The following is a 20495-nucleotide window of genomic DNA, read 5'->3' as shown; positions in this document are numbered from 1 at the left end:
ATGGCCCCAAAGTGCAGGAGTGGTGATGCCGGTGATTCAGATTGCCAAAGAGAAGCCATAATGTGCTTCCTTTAAGCGAAATGGTCTAAGTTCTCAATTTGTGGAAAGAAAAAAAAAATCCTATGCTGAGGTTGCTAAGATCTATGGTAAAAATGGATTTTCTATCCATGAAATTGTGAAGAAGGGAAAGGAAATTCATGCAAAGTATATACAGGGTTCCATACATTCCACAGTTCCAGGCATCCACTGGGGGTCTGGGAACATATTTCTAGTGCATATGGGGTACTACCGCATTGATTGACTAAAGATAGCTGTCACAAGCATTGAAAGGGAGGTGGTGAAACATCAAGTCTCCAGCTATACATATCTTATATGAGAAGCCAGCCTTCCAGACCACCTGAAGTAGCACAGTGCACCTCCCTCCCTAACGCATATCCATCTCATTTCCATCACAGCCTTCATTACAATCTGTAGCCCTCCTGTTTATTTAGTTGCTCACTTGTTTCTTTCTCTGGTCTTTTTTACCTTGCTGACTATAAGCTCCATGAAGACAGGGCTGTGTCTCTTTGATTCACCACTGTCTCCCTCACTCTATGCACAAAGTAGGTGTTCATTAAGCATGTACTGAATGCATGAATAAAGGCATCAGGGCCTTGCTATCCCTGAACTTAATGTATGGCACCATGCAAAGCACAGAAGACACAGGGCCACTTGCAAAGACCAACATCCAATCAGGGAGATAAGACCTATCCAGAAGGAGAAATCAAACTCAAGCCAAATGAAAGAAGCAAGAACAAAGAAACAGAGAAGGAAGGAAGGATTCGGAAGGAAGGAAGGAAGGAAAAAAGAGGGGGAGGGAAGGAAGGAAGGACAGAAGGGAGGGAGGGAAGGAGGGAGGAGGAGAGGAGAGGGATGGAGGAAAAAGGAAGGAAGGAAGAGAAGGGAGGGAAGGAAGGAAGGAGGAGAGGGAGGGAGGGAGGGAGGAAGGAAGGAAGGAAGGGAGGGAGGGAAGGAGAGAGGGAAGGAGAGAGGGAAGGAGGGAGGGAGGGAAGAGAATAAATCCCCTCAACCAGAATTCTGTAAAGATACAATGAAGTGATCAATGTCAACTTGCTCTGGTTGAAATGTTACCATTCAACCAATTGTGTTTTAATTAACACAAATGTTACTGTCTTGTGTTACTACTGGGGGAAACTGAGGAAACGTGGATCTTTCTGTATTGCTTCTTACAATTTGAGGTGAAACTAAGTATCTCAAAATTTTTAAGTTTTTAGAAAAAAAAAAAAAAAAAACAAATTCCACAACTTCCAATGCAGTTGAAAGTTAGAAGCTGAACCAAAGTGCACTTCAGGACAAAAGATTCCATTCCTTGTCTCACCCCTTCCCCCACCACAATGTGACCAAATTGTTTACAGTCCATTCTCCCAGAGGCTCCTGCCATCTCTTGTAAACTGCACAGTCTGTTACAGACTGTAGCTTCGGCAAAGATTTCTGGAAGACATCACTGAAATTCTGAGTGTCCAATGTGGGCATGAAGCCAGTTTTCTAGCTTCCAGCCTGTCCAAATCTGAGGATATTAGAGTATTCAAATAGCAGCCTGTGAACTCACATTTCAAGGAGACTGTTCCTCTTGCATCCTGGACTTCCACCATGGTAAGGTTCACGTCCTTGAGTCTAATGACTTGGTCCTCACCAGGCTTCCTTGCTGGAACATAAGCACCATGAGGACAGAAATACTGATGGGTTCCCTGCTGTTGCCCCTGGCCCACAGTGCCTATCACATCGGTGATCCCATAGTGGCCATTTGCAGTTCCTGCCTGTTCAACATCCATTTGTTGTTCTGCTGATAATAGCATTCTTGCTTTTCCTTTGGGGAGCCACCCCTTCCACATTGCAAACAGTCTGAGGGGGAAGGGGAGTTCCCTTCAAGGTGCCCTGGTTTCTGCCCTGGCTAAGGAGAAGCAGGAGACCCAAGGCAATCAGAACTGGTAAAAGCCAAGCACTAGATTTTTGCTAAAAATATATTAAAAGACACATTTTCTCTTTCCCCTACGGTTATTGTTCTGATAGGATATCAGCTGGGAGCTACTGAGGACCTCCTCACTACCCTCCCTTGGAAGAGTTTGTCTACAGTGGAGCCAACAAAGTGGAAAGCAGAGCTGGGAAATGAACAAACAACTCTCGATGCATCATTTGAGCAGCTGGATTTAGCCACGCCTGAAGCTATTATATCCTTGAACTTTTCAATCATGTAAGTTACTATAATTCCTTTTTTGTTAAAGCTAATTTGAGTTGGGTTTCTATCACTTGCAATCAACAGTTGACCAGGTGCTTAGTAGATAATGATTGAGTGAATGAACAAATTCAATTCTGTAAGTATTTATCATCTCCTATATGGCAGGCAATGTTTTAAGTCCCAAAGAAAGAGGCAGAGGAGTGACTTCCTCCCTTGAGAATGAAGCATGTGGCCTGACAACCTAGAATCTGGGTCAATCCATCCAATTATGGTGGCTTCTTAGAAATAACCCTTTTCCTCCCAACCTTTTCCTTTACTTCTCCCATAAACTAATTATGGCTTCTGCCAGTGCTAAGCCATGGTCCATGGACCCACTAACACCCCTGCTCACATTAGCTCTTGAGGCCGAGTGGCTTGGTTCTATCTGGTTATCAGATGCAAACTTCATCACAGCAGGGATTTGGGCTAGACATTAGAGGAATAGTGTGGTACCAGATGGTGTTTCTGAAGAAGGTTGTCCTATTTTTGCAGTTTAAGGATTTGATAATAAATCTGCCTGGCAGGCCTCAGATGTGATTTGGCCTCGAAATCGTCTCTGTTAATCCTTGATGCTGTGTGTGTCTGTCAAGGTCCAACCAGGAAAAACAGAACCTGCTCTAAGTATCTGAACAAAGGGAATTTAATGTAAGGAACTGATTGCACAGACGAAGGAAGGGGCTGGGAGGGAACTGTGAGGTAACCCAGGGATTTACCACAATAGGAAGACATGACTACTACCAAGATAGAGAGGCAAAAAATAAAAAAATAAAAAAAGAGGTGATGTTACTTGTATTCAGGAGCTGGAGTCATCCAGTGGAGGCTGAAGCCATGGCAGGTCTGTGTGGCAGAAGCTGCTGCCAAGGAAGACATACCATGGCTCCAAGAAAAGCTGCCAGAGACAGAACGTATGGGGGAGAAAGATTCTTCCTTTTCCCTTCTTCCCACCTCTCAAACTCACGGCAGAGCTTCCCCTTGGCCACATCCAACTCAGCACATCCCATTGGCCACACCCAACCCAGCACCTCCCATTGGTCACACCCAACTCAGCACCTCCCAATGGACACACCCAACTCAGCATCTCCCATTGGCCACTCCCAACCCACCACCTCCCATTGGTCACCCCAACCAGGAGCCACAAATCAGGGATCCTCAGAAGCACAGCATGCAGGGGTCAACCTCCTGTGATACAGAGCAGAGCAGGGGCGGGTGGGCATGGATTAGAGGTGGGAACAGATAAAAGTTACCAGGACTGTACACTGCTGTTCCCCAGAAGCTGCCATCTCTGGGTTCCCACACGCAACACCTCACTTCTCACCTGAGAAGAAATGGCCCTTTGAGATCCAAAGATGCCATCACTTAGTCTCTATCAGAAGTTAGGATCAAGTTCCAAGACATTCATACCCTGCTGGTGGGAGCGTAAAATGGCACAACCACTTTAGAGAACTATTTAGCAATTTCTGATCAGTTAAACATACATCCATCCTAAGGCCCAGCGAGCCCACTCTTAGGTATTTTCTCAAGAGCAATAAAAACATTGCACAAAAAGAATTATACAAGAATGTGTACAGCATTGTTTCCATAACAGCCAAAATTGGGAACAATTTAAATGTCCATATCCTCTGAGGAGTGGATAAACAAAATTACGGTGGAGTCAAACAATGGAATATTACTCAGCAATTAAAAGGAGCATACTACTTCTACACACAGCAATGTGAGTGAATCTCAAAAAGATTACAAGAAGTCAGACGTAAAAGAGTGCATACTACCTCATTTCATTTAAGTAGAATCCAAGAAGACATACAAATCTAGTCTACAGTGAGAGAAATCATAGTGGTTCTTAGTATGGGGGTTGGGGATTGACTCAGAAAGGACATCAGGGAACTTTCAGCTGTGAAGCAAATGTTCCGTATCTTATTTGGCTAGTGGCTACCCAGGTTTATAGAAGTGTCAATACTCGTTCAACTGAAAACCTGAACTTTGTGCATGTTAGTGTGTGTTCTTCATTGGTTGTGGGGGACTGGAATATGCCACCCAAAAATATGCCTCTTTGGCATAAGAATTATTTTGAACTGATTATTTTGAGAAACAGCAACAAAAGAGAAGCTCTGGAAATGAAGTAGAAGTTATCCTTTTGTAAGGGAAATTTGCATCTATAAAGGAAGTCTCTATTTGTAACGGTGTCTCCCACTCTGTACCAGAAAAAGGATGACTAAATCTCAAGGAAAAAAAAATTTTTTTTTTGAGACAGCATTTCACTCTGTCGTGCAGGCTGGAGTGCAGTGGCACAGTCATGGCTCACTGTAGCCTCAACCTCCTGAGCTCAAGCAACCCTCCCACCTCAACCTCCTGAGTAGCTAGAACTACAGGTGCACACCACAATGTTTGGCTAATTTTGTTTACTTTTGTAGAGATGGCGTCTCAGTATGTTGCCCAGGCTGGTTGGTCGCAAACTCCTGGGCTCAAGCGATCCGTCTGCCTCAGCCTTCGGAAGTGCTGGGATTACAGGCGCCAGCCACTGCACCTGGCCAAGTAACTCTTATCAGGGAGAAGGAACCAAATTAAATTCTGCAAAACAAAACTTCTTTTTACCATCCATTTCCTGGTCACCTTGGCCATAACTTGCCTCCCCAACTCCGTTTTTTCTTTGTTCTAGTTAAAGATGCTATGTAAGGCAGAGTTCTAGGGCACTTCTTTGAGAGTTATTTATTTTTCTCAGGGTATTTCCCATGTGTTCGTGAGGTATAAATGTTAAAACACTGTGTTGTTTTAGCCTTGTTAATCTGTCTTTTGTTAAAGGGGGTCTCAGCTAAGAGCTTAGAAGATTAGAGGGAAAATTATTTTTTCCTTCCCTACAATGTCAAATTAGTTGTAATGATACAAAAGCAACATAAAACCCAATTTCAAGGTAAAGGACCAATTTCCTACTTCTCTACTTGGCCTGCACTATCAAGAAAGATAACGTTATTACATCCTGGCAGATTTCTTACTCCACATTTCAATATGGGATATTACCCACAAGCAGGTAGATGGCACTCAGTTTTTTAGGCTAATTCATATGACATAGACCAGGAGTGACAGCAGCCCTAATGCCCCCACCACCCCCATGATTCATGGACATGGGACAAACTCAGCAGAAATGGTTGATGGGTGTTTTACATTAAACTAAGTGGCCATAAATATTTAATCACATGATCCGTACTTTTAAATACATCACCTGCCTCTGTGTATTCCTTTTGAAAACGGTGCCCTCCTGGCTTCATCCAAATACCAACTAAGAGCATTGGGAAAAGATACTAGGGCAAGAAATGCGACACTCACTCTGCAAATGTTGCTTCCCCAGCATTCACTTCCAGTTTTCCACCTCCACCCCCACCCCCAGTTTCTATTTAGGGCTCTGTGTAATTCTAGGGAAGCGAACTCTCCCCGCCCCTTCCTTCCATCCTGCCAGCTCTAGGTTTGTAGCACCTGACTCACACTAGGCCAATCACTGCCTTTTATCCCACCACACCACCTCCCACCAGAGAGATTGGGTGAAGGTGGATGTGTGAACTAAACAGGCCCCATCATATTGAATCACAGTACTTTGGCTTACAAAGACTCTTTCTTCCTCAGGATAGCTATGGCTTGGAAGTGTAAGGCCTGGAACTACTGAAGCCAGTTTTGCTTCTACGAGTTGAGGCATGGCTAGGACACAGCAGAAAGAAGTGTTGAGAGAACTCTAGAGGAATGAAGCTTAGCCCTGCAGACATTATGATAAGTCTGAAATCTGTCCTCTTTCTCAACATTTTGGTTACATGAGCCAATAAGCTTTCCATATTGTTTAGTTTGACTTGGGTTTTGTATTTGCAGCCCACAGCATCATAATTATTAAGTGATAACCAGAATGCTAGGCTCATTTGTGAAGCAGGGCATGGTCTGTGAAAAAGGGTGAGACTGGCAATCAGAATGCCTGAGTCCTGATGCTGGCTGGGTCACAATTGAGCTGCGTGATCCTGGGCAAGTCATTCCACCTGGCAGAATCTCAGTTTACTCCTCTGCAGAATGAGGCAATCAGACAAGCAGGGTCTCTAAGTTATGTTGCATTGATAGCAATGAAAGCAATGATAATGATAACAAAATAACTAATAATTTATGTGCCTGATGCTGTCCTAATTGCCTTAGATCCATGATTTCATTTGATTCTTGTGGTGTCGCTCAGGGTTGAATCCAGAATATTATGCAATAGGGCTGCGGTTTAAGAAGACCTTATACAATTATGGGAAAAGCTGAGAACCAAGGGACAAAAGGGAAAGTAGGAGGATCCAAGTAAAACCACCAACCAGTCCTCCTGAGTCACTTGTGTGAGTGAGGAAGTAGGAGTTTGCCAGGGAGTATAGGAGAGGGCAGGCACGTCCTGCTGCTGTGGTGAGATAGCAAAGGGGAACCCAGTTAGGCAGTCTGCGGAAGACTGGTGTCTCAGAGATGTGGGGGCCCTGGGGCACTGTTGGTAACAAGCCTGGCAGTTGGCAAGAGGTGGCATGGGGAAAAGTGAAGATAAGCTAGAATCTGCTGGTACCTCTGCATCTGTCCCCTACTGTATCCAAGCATAATGATCTTCAGAGAGTAATGGCTGTTGATTCACTTTTACCTTCCAAACTTCATGCCCCAACTTTTTTTCTTTTGGTCAACTCAACCTAGATGTATTAATAATACATAAGGAAGAGGATTTGGGGAAGTATAGTTCAAGCGTGGCCAAGTTGACAATGCAGACCAACAAATCTCTGAGAGAAATAGAATAAATAGCTCCCAACGTTTAGAGAAGCTAAATAACTTGCTCAAAATTATCCATTTGGTGAGTACTAGAATCAGGACTAAGAATCAATCAGCACTTCCTACTTCTACTTAGTCCTTTTTCTGTATACGTGGCCACTTGTTCCTCAAATTTAGCTTTGTTTTTAATATAAAATGTGGTTGATTTTATTCATTGTTCTTTCATCTTGTTCACCATCCTTCTCACTGTTATCAATGACCCTATCTCTTACTCCTTCTACGTCACCATCCTTAACTACTCAGTTTTGTGGCCTCATGGCCACAAGATAGCTACTGCAGTAACAGGCAACACATGGGACATGACAGCAGCCAGCTGAAGGAGAGTCCTCATCTCTTGAGACTCTTTTTATTGGCTAGGAGTCCCTTTCCCAGAAGCTCCCATTCCTGGGCCACAGGCTTATGCCCTAGTTGCACAGAAGGCTGGAAATCATGTCTGCATCTAGTGTATTCAGCCTCCATCTTGCGAAGTAACTGCCCAGGAGTTTGAGACCAGCCTGGGCAACATGGCGAAACCATGTCTCTACAAACAATACAAAAATTAGCCAGGCATGGTGGCGTGCATCTGTGGTCCCTGCTATTGGGGGAGGGAAGGCCAGGGGCTGAGGTGGGAGGATCCTTTGAGCCCAGGAGATTGAGGCTGCAATGAACCGTGATTGTGCCACTGTACTCCAGCCTGGGTGACAGAGTGAGACCCTGTCCCATCCCCACCAAAAAAAGAAAAAGAAAGGCAGAGGGAATGCTATGGGGTGGGCATCCATCTGCCATACCCTCGTAAGTTCCTTCTTTTTTAACTTTACCCTTCAGTCCTCAAGACTAGACGGCTTTGTCTGCTTGATTACACTTTGCGTAGAAGGATAGCTTTTTTCTTTTTTCTTTTTTTTTTTTTGACACAGGGTCTCGCTCTGTTGCCCAAGCTGAAGTGCACTGGCGCAATCTCAGCTCACTACAGCCACTACCCCCCGGGTTCAAGCAATTCTCTGGCCTTAGCCTCTCAAGTAGCTGGGATTATAGGCGCATGGCACCACACCCAGCTAATTTTTATATTTTTAGTAGAAATGGGGTTTCACCATGTTGACCAGGCTGGTCTTGAACTCCTGACCTCAAGTGATCCACCTGCCTTGGCCTCCCAAAGTGCTGGGATTACAGGAGTGAGCCACTGTACCTGGCCAAAGGATAGTTTTCTACTTGAGAATTTGTAAAATTGTCTGCATTAGCATCACTATGTAAAGGCTCCAAAAGGAATGTCTTTCAAAAAGGAGTAGTAGCGCTACACTGAACATATAGTTCAGTGTTTCTCAACCATTTTAAAAATGTTTCAGCCCCCTACAGAGCCTTTTTAGGCATTTTTTTCTTGATCTGCCACCCATGAAACTAAAACCACAGCTATTCCATGTATCAGTTTGTATGCTTTACGTCTATCTGTGCTTTACACATTTAAAAACAAGGGTTTTTTACCTCCCTCGAAACTCATTTTTTTCTTCTTGACTGCCTTATGGTCCTCATTAAGAAGGTATGGTCTAGATGTAACCTTGAGCTCTTTCAGACAGGTATTCCTATTTTCCAATGAGGTAAAGATTGATACTTATCCAATCACAATATGCAGATGTATCAACAAGCCCTGCAAGGCTGCACAGCTGTCAGAGGCATTCGAACCAGAGCAACTCCATCTTGAACAGGGTGAAGTAAAGTGAGGCTGAGACCTACTGGTCTGCATTCCCAGACGATTAAGGCCATTCCAAGTCACAGAACGAGATAGGAGGTCGGCACAAGATACAGGTCATAAAAGACTCTGCTGATAAAACAGGTTGCAGTAAAGAAGCCGGCTAAATCCCACCAACACCAAGATGGTGATGAGAGTGACCTCTGGTCGTCCTCACTGCTACATTCCCACCAGTGCCAGGACAATTTGCAAATGCCATGGCAATGCCAGGAAGTTACCTTATATGGTCTAAAAAGGAAAGGCATGAATAATCCACACTTTGTTTAGTATATAATCAAGAAAAAAACATAAAAATGGGAAACCAGCAGTCTTTGGGGCTGCTCTATGGAGTAGCCATTGTTTTATTCCTCTGCTTTCTTAGTAAGCTTGCTTTCACTTTAGTGTGTGGACTTGCCCAGAATTCTTTCTTACCTGAGATCCAAGAACCCTCTTTGAGATCTGGATCAGGACCCCTTTCTGGTAACACAGCTACTTGAGCAGAGGCACAGAGGAAGGGGTAGTATTTGCCTCCATTTCTGACACAGCTTCTCCACTTACACCAAAGACCTTGACTCATACACTTGACTTTACAAACCTTCACATGTGGGGCTTATAAGAAAATATAATTAAAAGCTAGAGCAAGGAAACTGGGCAAAATGAAAGAAACATAATATGACTGCAGGAGAAAGCACTATTCTTAGTTGGGGCTCTGGTTGCAAGTACGGGAAAGAAACTTGAGCTAATTTCAATGATGAGGGGGGCAGGGAGAAGGAATGTTACTGATGGGATACCGTATTCACTTTCTAGGGCTGCCTTAACAAGCACCACAAACTGGGTGGCTTAAACACCAGAAATCTGTTGACTCACAGTTTTGGAGGCTGGAAGTCTGAGATCAAGATGTCGGCAGGGCTGGTTTTTGTCTAAGACCTCTCTCCCTAGTTTGTAGATAGCCACATTCTCTCTGCGTCCTCATGTGGCCTTTCCTCTGGGCCTGCATCTCCCTGCTATCTCTTTCTCTTCTCATAAGGACACCAGTCACATTGGATTAGAGTTGTTGATGAGTAGAGTCAAACTCTGTAAAATACTTGAAGAGATTTGTTCTGAGCCAAACATGAGTGACCATGGCCCATGACACTGCCTCCAGAGGTCCTGAAAATATGTGCCCAAGGTGGTTGGGATGCAGCTTGGTTTCATACATTTTAGGGAGGCATGAGACATAAATCAAATATATTTGAGAAATACATTGGTTTGGTCCAGAAGGGCGGGACAATTCGAAGGGCAGGGGGTTGCTTCCAGGTTATACGTAAATTTAAACATTTTCTGGTTGACAATTGGTCAAGTTTGTCTGAAGACCTGGGATTAATAGACAGAAAATGTTCAGGGTAAGAGAAAAGATTGTGGAGACAAGTTCATTTGAACTCTCAAAGTGGCTGCCCTTAAGAGACAATGCATGACACATGTTTCCTATTTGGGCCTTTAAAGAGTGCTAGACTCTCAATTATCTCTTCAGGATTGGGAGGTCCTGGAAGAAAAAGATCTAGTTATGTTAATAGAGATTCTTTACAGATGCAAATTTTTCCCCCCCCACAAAGGATGGCTTTGCAGGGCCATTTCAAAACACGGCAAAGAAAAATCTTTTGGAGCAAAATATTTTTAGTTTCTTCTTTGTTACATAATGTTATGCCAGAGTCAGATTGGAAAGTAAGTCATGATATAGAGGGTTAAATAAAACCCAACTAATGGGAATTTTTGGTTTGTAGGGCATGATTCCCCAGACCCCGTAGATAGGAATTTGGGCAAGAGAAAACAAGCAGAGCTTAGTCCTCCATAGTGGAAATCAGAGAAAATGACCTTGACAAGTTCAATCATTTTAGGAAATTTATTTGCCAAAGTTAAGGACACACGCCCAGGAGACAGGTCTGTGCCTTTCTCCTAAGATGGTTTTGAGGTCTTCCATGTTTGAAGGGCAGGATATTGAGAAGTACACAATTTTCAGAGGAAGGGGAGAGGGGAAAATAGTCATTCATGTCTTTGTCAGGCTCAGTGAGTCTGCATTTTTTATGTAAGATAATGCAGCTGGGTTCGGTGGCTCACGCCTGTAATCCCAGCACTTTGGGAGGCCGAGGCAGGTGGATCACGAGGTCAGGAAACTGAGACCATTCTGGCTAACACGATGAAACCCCATCTCTACTAAAAATACAAAAAATCAGCCAGGCATGGTGGCACACACCTGTAGTCCCAGCTACTCAGGGGGCTGAGGCAGGAGAATCGCTTGAACCTGGGAGGCGGAGGTTGCAGTGAGCTGAGACTGCGCCACTGCACTCCAGCCTGGGTGATAGAGTGAGACTCCTTCTTAAAAAAAAAAAAAAAAAAAAAATCAAAAAAATTAGCCAGAAGTGGTGGCAGGTACCTGTAATCCCAGTTACTAGAGAGGCTGAGGCAGGAGAATTGCTTGAACCTGGGAGGCTGAGGTTGCCGTGAGCTGAGATTGCAACGCTTTACTCCATCCTGGGCAACAAGAGGGGGAAAAAAAGGGACTACAGACAGTAAGGCAGAGGAAACAATCAGATATGCAGAGGGGTGACTTTGAGTTCTGTCCTGTGTCCCTATGCAGCTGCAGAAGATAAGCCGTCAGCTTACATTATCATGGTGAACTTCAACAGAACTGCCTTAGGGTGAAGATCTTGGCGACCACAAGGAATTTTCTTGTGGGCAAAATGTGAGGAAGGTACGTAGCTTTTCATCTTTGTAGCTGTCTTATTTAGGAACCAAAATGGGAGGCAGATATGTGTGATCCAGTTTCTGGCTTGACTTTTCCCTTTGGCGTAGTGAATTTGGAGTCCCAAGATTTATTTTCCTTATTTTCTTTGTAGTAAGAGTTACAGAGGTATCTCATGGACTCCATTAAAAGGTTGAACAAACAGGCCTTAAAAGAGCAGATACCAGGCTAGATGTGGAGCCTCACCCTGTAATCCCAGTACTTTGGATCACTTGAGGCCAGGAGTTCAAGCCCAACCTGGCCAATATGGTGAAACACCATCTCTACTAAAAATACAAAAATTAGCTGGGCATGATGGCACATGCCTGTGGTCCCAGCTACTTGGGTGGCTGAGGCAGGAGAATCACTTGAACCTGGGAGGCAGAGGTTGCAGTGAGCTGAGATGGTGCCACTGCACTCCAGCCTGGCAATAAAGTGAGACTCGATCTAAACAAAACAGAAAGAGAGAGAGAAAGCAAATACCAGGGCTGCTCCAACAGGTATTTGAGATTTTTTCTTCTTTTTATTTTATTTTTTTGAGAGGGAGTCTCACTCTGTCACCCAGGCTGGAGTGCAGTGGCACAGTCTTGGCTCACTGCAACCTCCGCCTCCTGGGTTCAAGTGATTCTCCTGCCTCAGCTTCCTGAGTAGCTGAGAATACAGACACCCACCACCACACCTGGCTAATTTTTGTATTTTAGTAGAGACAGGGTTTCACCTTGTTGGCCAGGTTGATCTCGAACTCCTAACCTCAAGTGATCCACTTGCCTCAGCCTCCCAAAGTGCTGGGATTACAGGCGTGGGTCACCGTGGCCGGCTGAGATTTTTCCTTCTAGAGCAAGAATCCTAAACCATAATGCTTCCAAGCACTATGAGGTAGGATTAACCAGGGCAGGGTAAACAAAATGGATTGGCAGGGACTGTGGAGAGTGTGGGACACAACTAAAGAGGGTGCTACTTAGCTCCAGACAATTGCTGCCTTTCAAAATCCCAGGCCTGGTATAGTTAGATGGTCCAGTTTTCTAACAGAATCCAAAATCTGGGTTTTTAGTAAAGTTTACAGTACTTTAAAAACCGTGCAGGCCAAATAAAGTACATCTGCCAGCTAGATCTCTGTCCAGTTTGTGGTTTCTTCTTGAGAGCTGTAGGGGAGGAAAGATTTTTCCCTTTACCCTCCTAGGTTTGATAGCTGGGTCTATGAAATTAACTGACAACAGGGAGATTAACAGGAAAAAAGGTATCTAAATTTATGAATTCGTAATGTAACATGCATGAATGCATCACAGAAAAAAAAAAAAAAAGTGAATACCTCAAAAAAGCAGTGAGATTTGAGAGCTTCCATTCCATCTTAATAGGAAAATGGGGGTGGGATTCAGGTCACTTAGGAGAGTAGAAGATTTTTAGGAAAGATGAATGAGCCCATAGAAAATAAGATGCGAGACATGCTAGGTTGTGACAAAGTTTGTTTGAGCGTGGTGTCAACTTCTGGGCTCTCTGTGATGAGTTGATCTTGCCTGGTTGATGAAACTCCCAGGGATGGGACTGATGACAATGCAGTTTCTTTTGCAGGATCTGTCTTTAGGCAGGTAAGGGAAGTTCAGAGAGGGCCTCTCTCTGCACTGCTGTTTTTTAAGTACCTTCAACTCAAAATAATCAATGTATCAAACTGGCAAATTTTGGGGGTAGCACGAACCGAACCCCTTCAGAGCTTTGCTGTGATGTGACTCAGCTTCCTTCTCTATGGCTCAGTTCTGAGGCGAGAGGTCCTGATTGGCCCAGCTAGAACCAGGGTGTCACTGGGAGGGACGACTCGGTGAAAATGTGGCTACTGAGTGGGCAGAGTGATAGAGTGGTTCCTAAAGAAGAGGGTCTGAAACTGAAGGATCCTCTGGAGGGAGTGAGGGGTCATCAAGGTAAAGCTGTTTATCACTTTTCAGTGTCAATGGGAATTGTATCACCAGTGGGAAGCAACTTGCAGCTTATGGAAAAGAAAGAACAAAATGAAATAGGCTTAAACTGAAACACAAGGAATTTAAATCAGACATTTGGAGAAATTTCCAAAGGGAGCTGCAAAGCTCTGAGAATTTACCATGGGGTCTCAGGTCCTATCAGATTGAGTCAGAACATATCTGTCTTGCCTGATCTCTGGGAAGACCTTGTCAAGCATCATTTGTCTTTGTCTTCACTCCCTTTTTCCAGCCCCTAAATCCCAGTTCACGTGCAACACATTCACTGCCTCCCCCGAGAAGAGCGTGGGCCATTTCTTATCTCACCAGCTTGCAGATCAACGTGTGATTTGAGCACTGAGGCCCAGTCACACCTCCCCTCCCCTTGCCTTCCCGTTGAGCCACTGAAAGTCCCAGCAAATTCTTTGATGTTGCTGATTTGTATTTAAGGTGGTGTCTTCATTTGGGCAAAAATAATCTCACTCTGATGGGCTGATACCAATGGGAAACTGGCGTTGTCAATTGTTATTAAGTTAGAGGATATATGGAGGGTGATGATAAACTCCGTGCATTATGAGTTATTAAGAACAGATTGGTACCCCTACTCGTTTGCTTTAACATGCCTCCTTCACCCCCATCTATTAACTTGTGGCTATTTGAAGGCTACATATGCAAATAGAGGCAGAGCTATCAGTGGAGGGGGGCGGGGGGGTGGATGGGGGGGACACAGCTGCTTTGGGGGAATAAATTAAATCACATCTACTGAACTATTTTGCTGTTTAAATCCATTCTAAAGATATCCTAGGAGCAATGAGGGCTCTCAAACAACCCAGCTAGGGCTCCAGAACATTCATTCTGATGGTAGTTCTGTCCAAAACTTGAAGGACAACAGCTGCAGAAGGAAATTATAGCATCAGAAATTTCCCAGCTGCTCAACTCCCTGTGGACCTGCTTCTGATAACTTTTCTTTCTTTTATTATTTTTATAACTAATTCATATAATGCTTTGAAGTCAACACAGTTGACGGGGTGTTTTCTGACCTTTCATTTATTGGAATAAGTTTATGGAATGCCTGTCATGTGCCAGGAACCATTCTAAGAGGGGAGACTTTCATGGTAAACAAAACAGACAAGGGTCTTGCTTTTGTGGCTCTTACACTGTGATGGCAAGAAGGAGAGGAAGAAAAACAAGTCAAGAAATAAATGAGCAAGATAATGAACTGTAGCGGCAAAAGGCATGACACCCTTCCCCACTTCATAAGGGTCATGGCCCACACTCCTATAGCAAAAGACAGGTTAACAAGAGAAAAATATAATGCATTTATTTAATCAAAGTTTTATGTGATATAGGAGCCTTCAGAAATTTAGACCCAGAGACCCAAGGAAAACCATCCATTTTTATGCTTAGGTTTTATGAAGAATGGATAGTCATGTAGAAGTGTGATTGGACAGAAGGGTATAATCTAATGGGAATAGACTGAGGGGGAGAATCCAGTGAGTAGAAAAAACAAGCTCAGTTTCTCCTACCACACTGTCACTCAACAATCAATGCAGAGGCCTTCAGTGTTCCCTGGTCATCAAGAAGCATGTGAGGATTCCTTCTCACCATCAACTAACCAGTCAGTCAATTATGCAGCAGATTCTCCTGCAGAAACCACCTGTCTTTAACTCAACTCTTTTCTGACACTATCTATCTGGAGATAGCATCACAACCCACACATTGAAGGCTCAGTTCCACAAGACCACCCCGACTTCCAATGCCAGTTGCAAGCCCCAGGTTGTCTTACCTCTGCTTCTGACCAACCAGCTATAAATTGCGGTTCCCACAGTTCCTTCTTTGGGTTTGATTAATTTACTGGAGTAACTCACAGAACTCAAGAAAACACTTACTTATGTCTATTAGTTTATTACAAAGGCTACAGATATACAGCCAGAGGAAGAGGAACATAGAGCAGGGTCTAGAAGGGTCTCAAATGCAGAAGTTGGGAATGTGTAAGTCCCCATGTGCTCAGCTCTCCCCAAGCTCTCTGAACTCTGTCCATTTTGGGTTTTTATAGAAGCTTTATTACGAAGGCATGCTTGATTAAGCCATTAGCCTCTAGCTATCAAGTTAACCTTCATCCCCTGTCTCCTCCCTGGAGGTTACGGAGTGGGTCTGTAAGTTCCAGCCGTCTGATCACAAGGCTGATTCTCCTGGCAACCAGACCTTTATTCTGTAGTATCTAGGGGCTTTCCAAAAACTATCTAAGTAACATAAGCCCAGGTGTGTTTGAAAGGGCTTGGTGTAATTTAAAAAAGACTGTCTTTCACCTTTATTGTTTAGGTGCTACTTCAGAAACCAAAGACAAAAGGGCAAATACGTTAACAGACGATATTCTTATTGCTCCGGTCACTGAGGAAATAACAAGCCTTACAGGCACTGAGAGTCAGGAATCGGGATGAACCAAAAAATACCTGGTAATATCACACCCATCAAGGCCTGTCGGCTCTGATTCTTGACTCTCTGTGTAGCATTCCTCACCACTTCCACCCCACCCTGGTACAAGGCAGGACGCTTCTGAGATGAAGGTCTTTAAATGGGACGGGAGAGAGGCCTTTCTAGGTTTTATGGCTTGCTTTGCGGGAGAGATGTTCTAGTTTCTGTGACCCACCTTGAGGAAGAAGAACTCTGGCTTCTATGATTCATTTCAGGGAAGAAAGAGGGGCGGAGATGGCGGGGGAGGGGGTTGCGCAGGAGAAGGTCAGAGAGACCTTGCTTGCTTCAGAGGTCCATCCAGTCTCCTTTAGTTCAATGTACTCAGCATGCCAAAGCGCCATACTTTGTAGTATTGTGTTCTGAGCCCCAACAAGACAATCAGGTATGGACTTGCTGAAGAAGTGCACCAGAGGTGAGACCTAAATGACAAGAAGGAGCCAGCTTTGTGAAGATCTGGGATGTTCTAGACCAGTGATTCTCAACTGGAGACAATTCTGCCTTCCAGGGGACATTTGGCAATGTCTAGTGGCATGGTGGGTTGACAACCCACCAGAAGGTGTGCTACAGCATCTAGTGAACAGAGGCCAGGAATGTGCTAAACATCCTACAATGTACAGGACCCTCCCCTCAACTCCCCTGTATACATACACAACACAGAATTATCAAGCCCCAAATGTCAATAGTGCCGAGGTTGAGAAACTCTGTTCCAAAGAGAATAGCTTCAAACAGAGGGAACAGCATGAAAGTTTCAGGAAAGGAAACAAAACTGGGGGTCCGAGTATATTAAACGTTACCATTAAACTGGGGGTCTTCTGGGATGGCTCCTGTTCCGGCTGTAGCTTGGCCAGGCTTGGTTCCAGACTATGGGTTAGGTTAAAATCTGCTGCAAATCTTCTCTCGCTCTCCTTGGACAAGCAGCTGACTAGGGCACACCCTTCTCCTGGTGGATCCCAGAAGAACAGGGGAGAGATAAAGTGCACCATCCACACATTTCAGGGTTCTTTCCATGTCATGACCACAAATATGCCACTGGTCAAAAGAAGTCTCATGGCCAAGCCCCAAGTCCAGGGATGAGGAAGTCTTCTCCTCCACCATGTAAAGCCATGGCAGGGTTATTCTAGAAGGTTAAGAATCACATGGAATGATCCACCTTTTCTCACAGGGTGTGGCAGAGAGGGAGATAGGAATGGAGACACAGGCAGGTGCAAGGTCAGAGAGGCGTGGGCTAAGGATTTTATTGTAAATACACTGAAAAGCCACTGGGTGGGCTTAATCTAAGGAGTTACACATAATCAAATTACATTTAACAATTATAAACAGCTGCTTTGTGAAAAAATAGGTTGTAGCCCACAAAAAGAAGGCAGGGAGACCAGTTAGGACACCATTACAGTAGACCAGGTAAGATACAATAGTGTCAAGGATGAGGATGTGGACAAGGGAGGTAAACCACAGCTCACAAACTTAGGATATGTTTCAGAAACAGAATCATTGGAGTAGATTGATAGATTTGGAATTCAAGGAAAGGAAAAACATCAAGAATGACTCTAATAGCTTTGTCTTGAGCCTCTGCACTAGATGGGAGGTGGTACCATTTAGTGAGATGGATGACTAGGGAATGAACATGTCTGGGGAAAAATCAATCTTTATCTACTTTAATTTAATTGTGTCAATAACCCTATCCAGAGGTATTTTTATTTTCTCCTTTCCTCAAAGGAGGAAACAGGGTCTAGGCAAAGTAGAGTAACTTGTCCCAGATCCGAGTGCTGGCCAGTGGCAGAGGCAGGATTTGAATATAATTAGTCTGCATTCTATACGGGCTACCCAACGGCATATGATTGTTTTACTACTTCTCTGACCCTGTAGGAGACCCTACATGGCTTGGGGCTGTGAAAATCTTACCTGCTTCTGAATATATGTTTTTCTAGACCGTACACTGTAAAATTAGTAATTTGTGTTTGGGCAGTAGGAAGTAGGCATTAGACTGAAAGCAGGGAGACCTGGACTCATGTCCCAGCTCATCTCCTAACAAGCTTGTATATAAAGAATGAAGCTTGGCTGGCCATGGTGGCTCACGCCTATAATCCCAGCACTTTGGGAGGCTGAGACAGGTGGATCACCTGAGGTCAGGAGTTCAAGACCAGCTTGACCAACATGGTAAGACCCCATCTCTACTAAAAATACAAAAATTAGCTGGACCTGGTGGCAGGTGCCTGCAATTCCAGCTACTTGGGAGGCTGAGACAGAAGAATTGCTCGAACCTGGGAGACTGAGGTTGCAGTGAGCCAAGACTGCGCTACTGCACTCCAGCCTGGCAGCAGAGCGAGACTCTGTCACCCCCCGCCCCAAAAAAAGAGAGAGAAAGAATGAAGCTTGTTTCTAAGGGCCTTGATAACAATGAGCAATAAAAATAAAAACAAAGAATGAAGCTTGTTAGAGGAAAAGTAAAGACCAAACTCGCATGAACCTGGGTGATCTGGCCCCTGCTTCCTCTCCAACCTTTCCTCCCTCACCATGTTCCAGCCACCAGGGACTCCTCTTAGTTCCTGGGACGGACTGAGTTCTTGCTCACTCAGGCCTCTGTACTGCCTCCTCCAATGGGTTCCTCGTTCATTGCTGTTCAGTGTTCGCTTTTTATTCCCTCCATAGTACTTAGCACTGAAAGTTCTTAAAAATGGCTCCTTTTTCCTTTTTCCTGCCAGAGGCATGAGGAATTTTTTTCTCTGATCTTCACTGTGAGAACCTGGTAGGGCTCCTGAAGGTAAACCCATAAAAGTGTGAGCAGCCCCTAAGACTAGGCCCCCTCAGAATTTTTACACCTCGATCCGGTCCACAATGAGCTTCCAGTAATTTGTCAATTACAGTTGAACACATTCATCCCAATCCTGGCTCAGCCAAGACATCTGCTCTCAGGAAGCTGGGATTCTCTGTAGCCACCCACCTGTCTCTCCAGTTTTTTGGGGGCAGCAGCTTGCCCTGTAAGCAAAATTCTCTGATGGATCTAAGAGCTGCTGATTTCAAGTGTGTTCAGCATTTTTCTTGTTGTGAGGATGATTCCAAGCTCTTTACATTGTAGACCGAAACCAACTATGGTTTTTATTGTTATGTTTTGTCTGCCTCCTCTGCTAGGCAGAGACTGTCTCCATTTTCTTCACTCTGTTTCCCCAAGACGCTGGAGCACAGTCTGGCATATAGAAGGGGCCCGAGATGCAGGGCTTGTGAATTAATGAGAGAACCTGGGTTCATCCCGTCATGTCAATTTCCTTAGTTAGGCATGAAATGTGTAATCTCTCGAAGATCCTTTCTAGCACATAAATGCTATGATGATGAAGCCAGGGGATTTCCTTGGGAGATGTGACCTGAAGGGTAATTCACCAGGCCATAAAGACTAGTAAAAGGATTGAAAATTGCCCAATTTGCTAGCCAATCTCCTGATAAGAGTTTTGTGTATAACCAGAGGACCTCAACTATCAAAAGAGGGGGTCCCCCAGCTACTAGGGGCTAAGAAGAACAGAAGAGACCGGAAGGCCTTTTTAATATTTCCAATAACCACTTGGAAATGGTATGTTTCTCTATTATTAGGAATATGGACTCAGTAATGCCATTTATTAGTTTTAAAAATATGAGAATGAATTAATTACTGCTGACTACATGTTGTTTTGTTTGGATGACATGGTATTTCAAAACATGCCATTATTAAGAGGAAAAATATTGGCCATCTTCTTGGTGACTGACTTTTTTATTTATCTTAATAGAGATGGGTGTCTCGCTATGTTGCCCAGGCTAGTCTTGAACTCTGACCTGGAGCCATCCTTTTGCCTCAGTCTCCCAAAGTGCTGGGATTACAGGAATGAGCCACCATGCCCAGTCTCAGTGGCTTTAAAGAGTGGGGTTAGTAGGTAATTCAGAAGGTGATATCTCAGGTTCCTTGATCCTTAACCTCTTACAATCTTCCCCACCAAGTTAGAACTTGTGTCATATTCCTCTGAACTGTGTTTGTCCCCTTCGGGGGACCCCACATGCAGTGGACACCTAATGATTCAACCTGTTCACCATCCCTTCAGCACTGAACTGGCAATAGTATCCTCATTATTCATGAGAAAACCGTTCCTCTCCCCTCCCAGACCATGAGGATTGAGTGGAATTCACTCCATCCTTCTCAGCTCCCTGGTGAGTAGGTGGCTGGAACTAGTCAATGGGTATATTTCAACCCAGGGATGGGAATATGGCCAACTCTGAACAATGAGAGTCAGCCTCAGGATTCTAATGGAAGTGTCTGTAAGAAAACTCTGTCTCCACCAGACCAGACACTGGCAGGGTACAAGCCTACAACTGTTGGCAGCTGCCTTACCACCACATCACCAGGGTGTCTGTGGCTGGGCTCCCTAAGAAGAAGACTCTGAGGCAAGGATTTCTGTGCAAGAGGTTTATTCTGGAGACTCCCAGGAAGCATGGGAAGGAGAATAGGAAAGTGAGACAGGACAGAGAAGGGGGCTAAATCAGAGTGCATTGGAGAGCAGGCTGCCACAGTGGGCA

The 20495-nt window shown here is 44.4% G+C and overlaps 1 long non-coding RNA gene across 5 annotated transcripts in view; it reads left to right on the top strand.

Annotated features, from left to right (window-relative positions):
• The first annotated feature begins 2057 nt into the window (after nt 1-2057).
• LOC117083135 overlaps nt 2058-20495 on the top strand; it is an 83987-nt gene continuing 65549 nt past the window's right edge. For all 5 annotated transcript variants that reach the window (XR_004436960.1, XR_004436959.1, XR_004436961.1 and 2 more), the window contains exons 1-2: nt 2058-2251; nt 11398-11511. This is a non-coding gene — a long non-coding RNA (uncharacterized LOC117083135). The remainder of the gene's footprint in view (nt 2252-11397; nt 11512-20495) is intronic.

The sequence above is a fragment of the Trachypithecus francoisi genome, unplaced genomic scaffold, assembly GCF_009764315.1.
Source record: "Trachypithecus francoisi isolate TF-2019V2 unplaced genomic scaffold, Tfra_2.0 Lachesis_group0, whole genome shotgun sequence".
Lineage (NCBI taxonomy): Eukaryota > Metazoa > Chordata > Mammalia > Primates > Cercopithecidae > Trachypithecus > Trachypithecus francoisi.
This window is presented reverse-complemented; position numbering and strand designations above follow the sequence as displayed.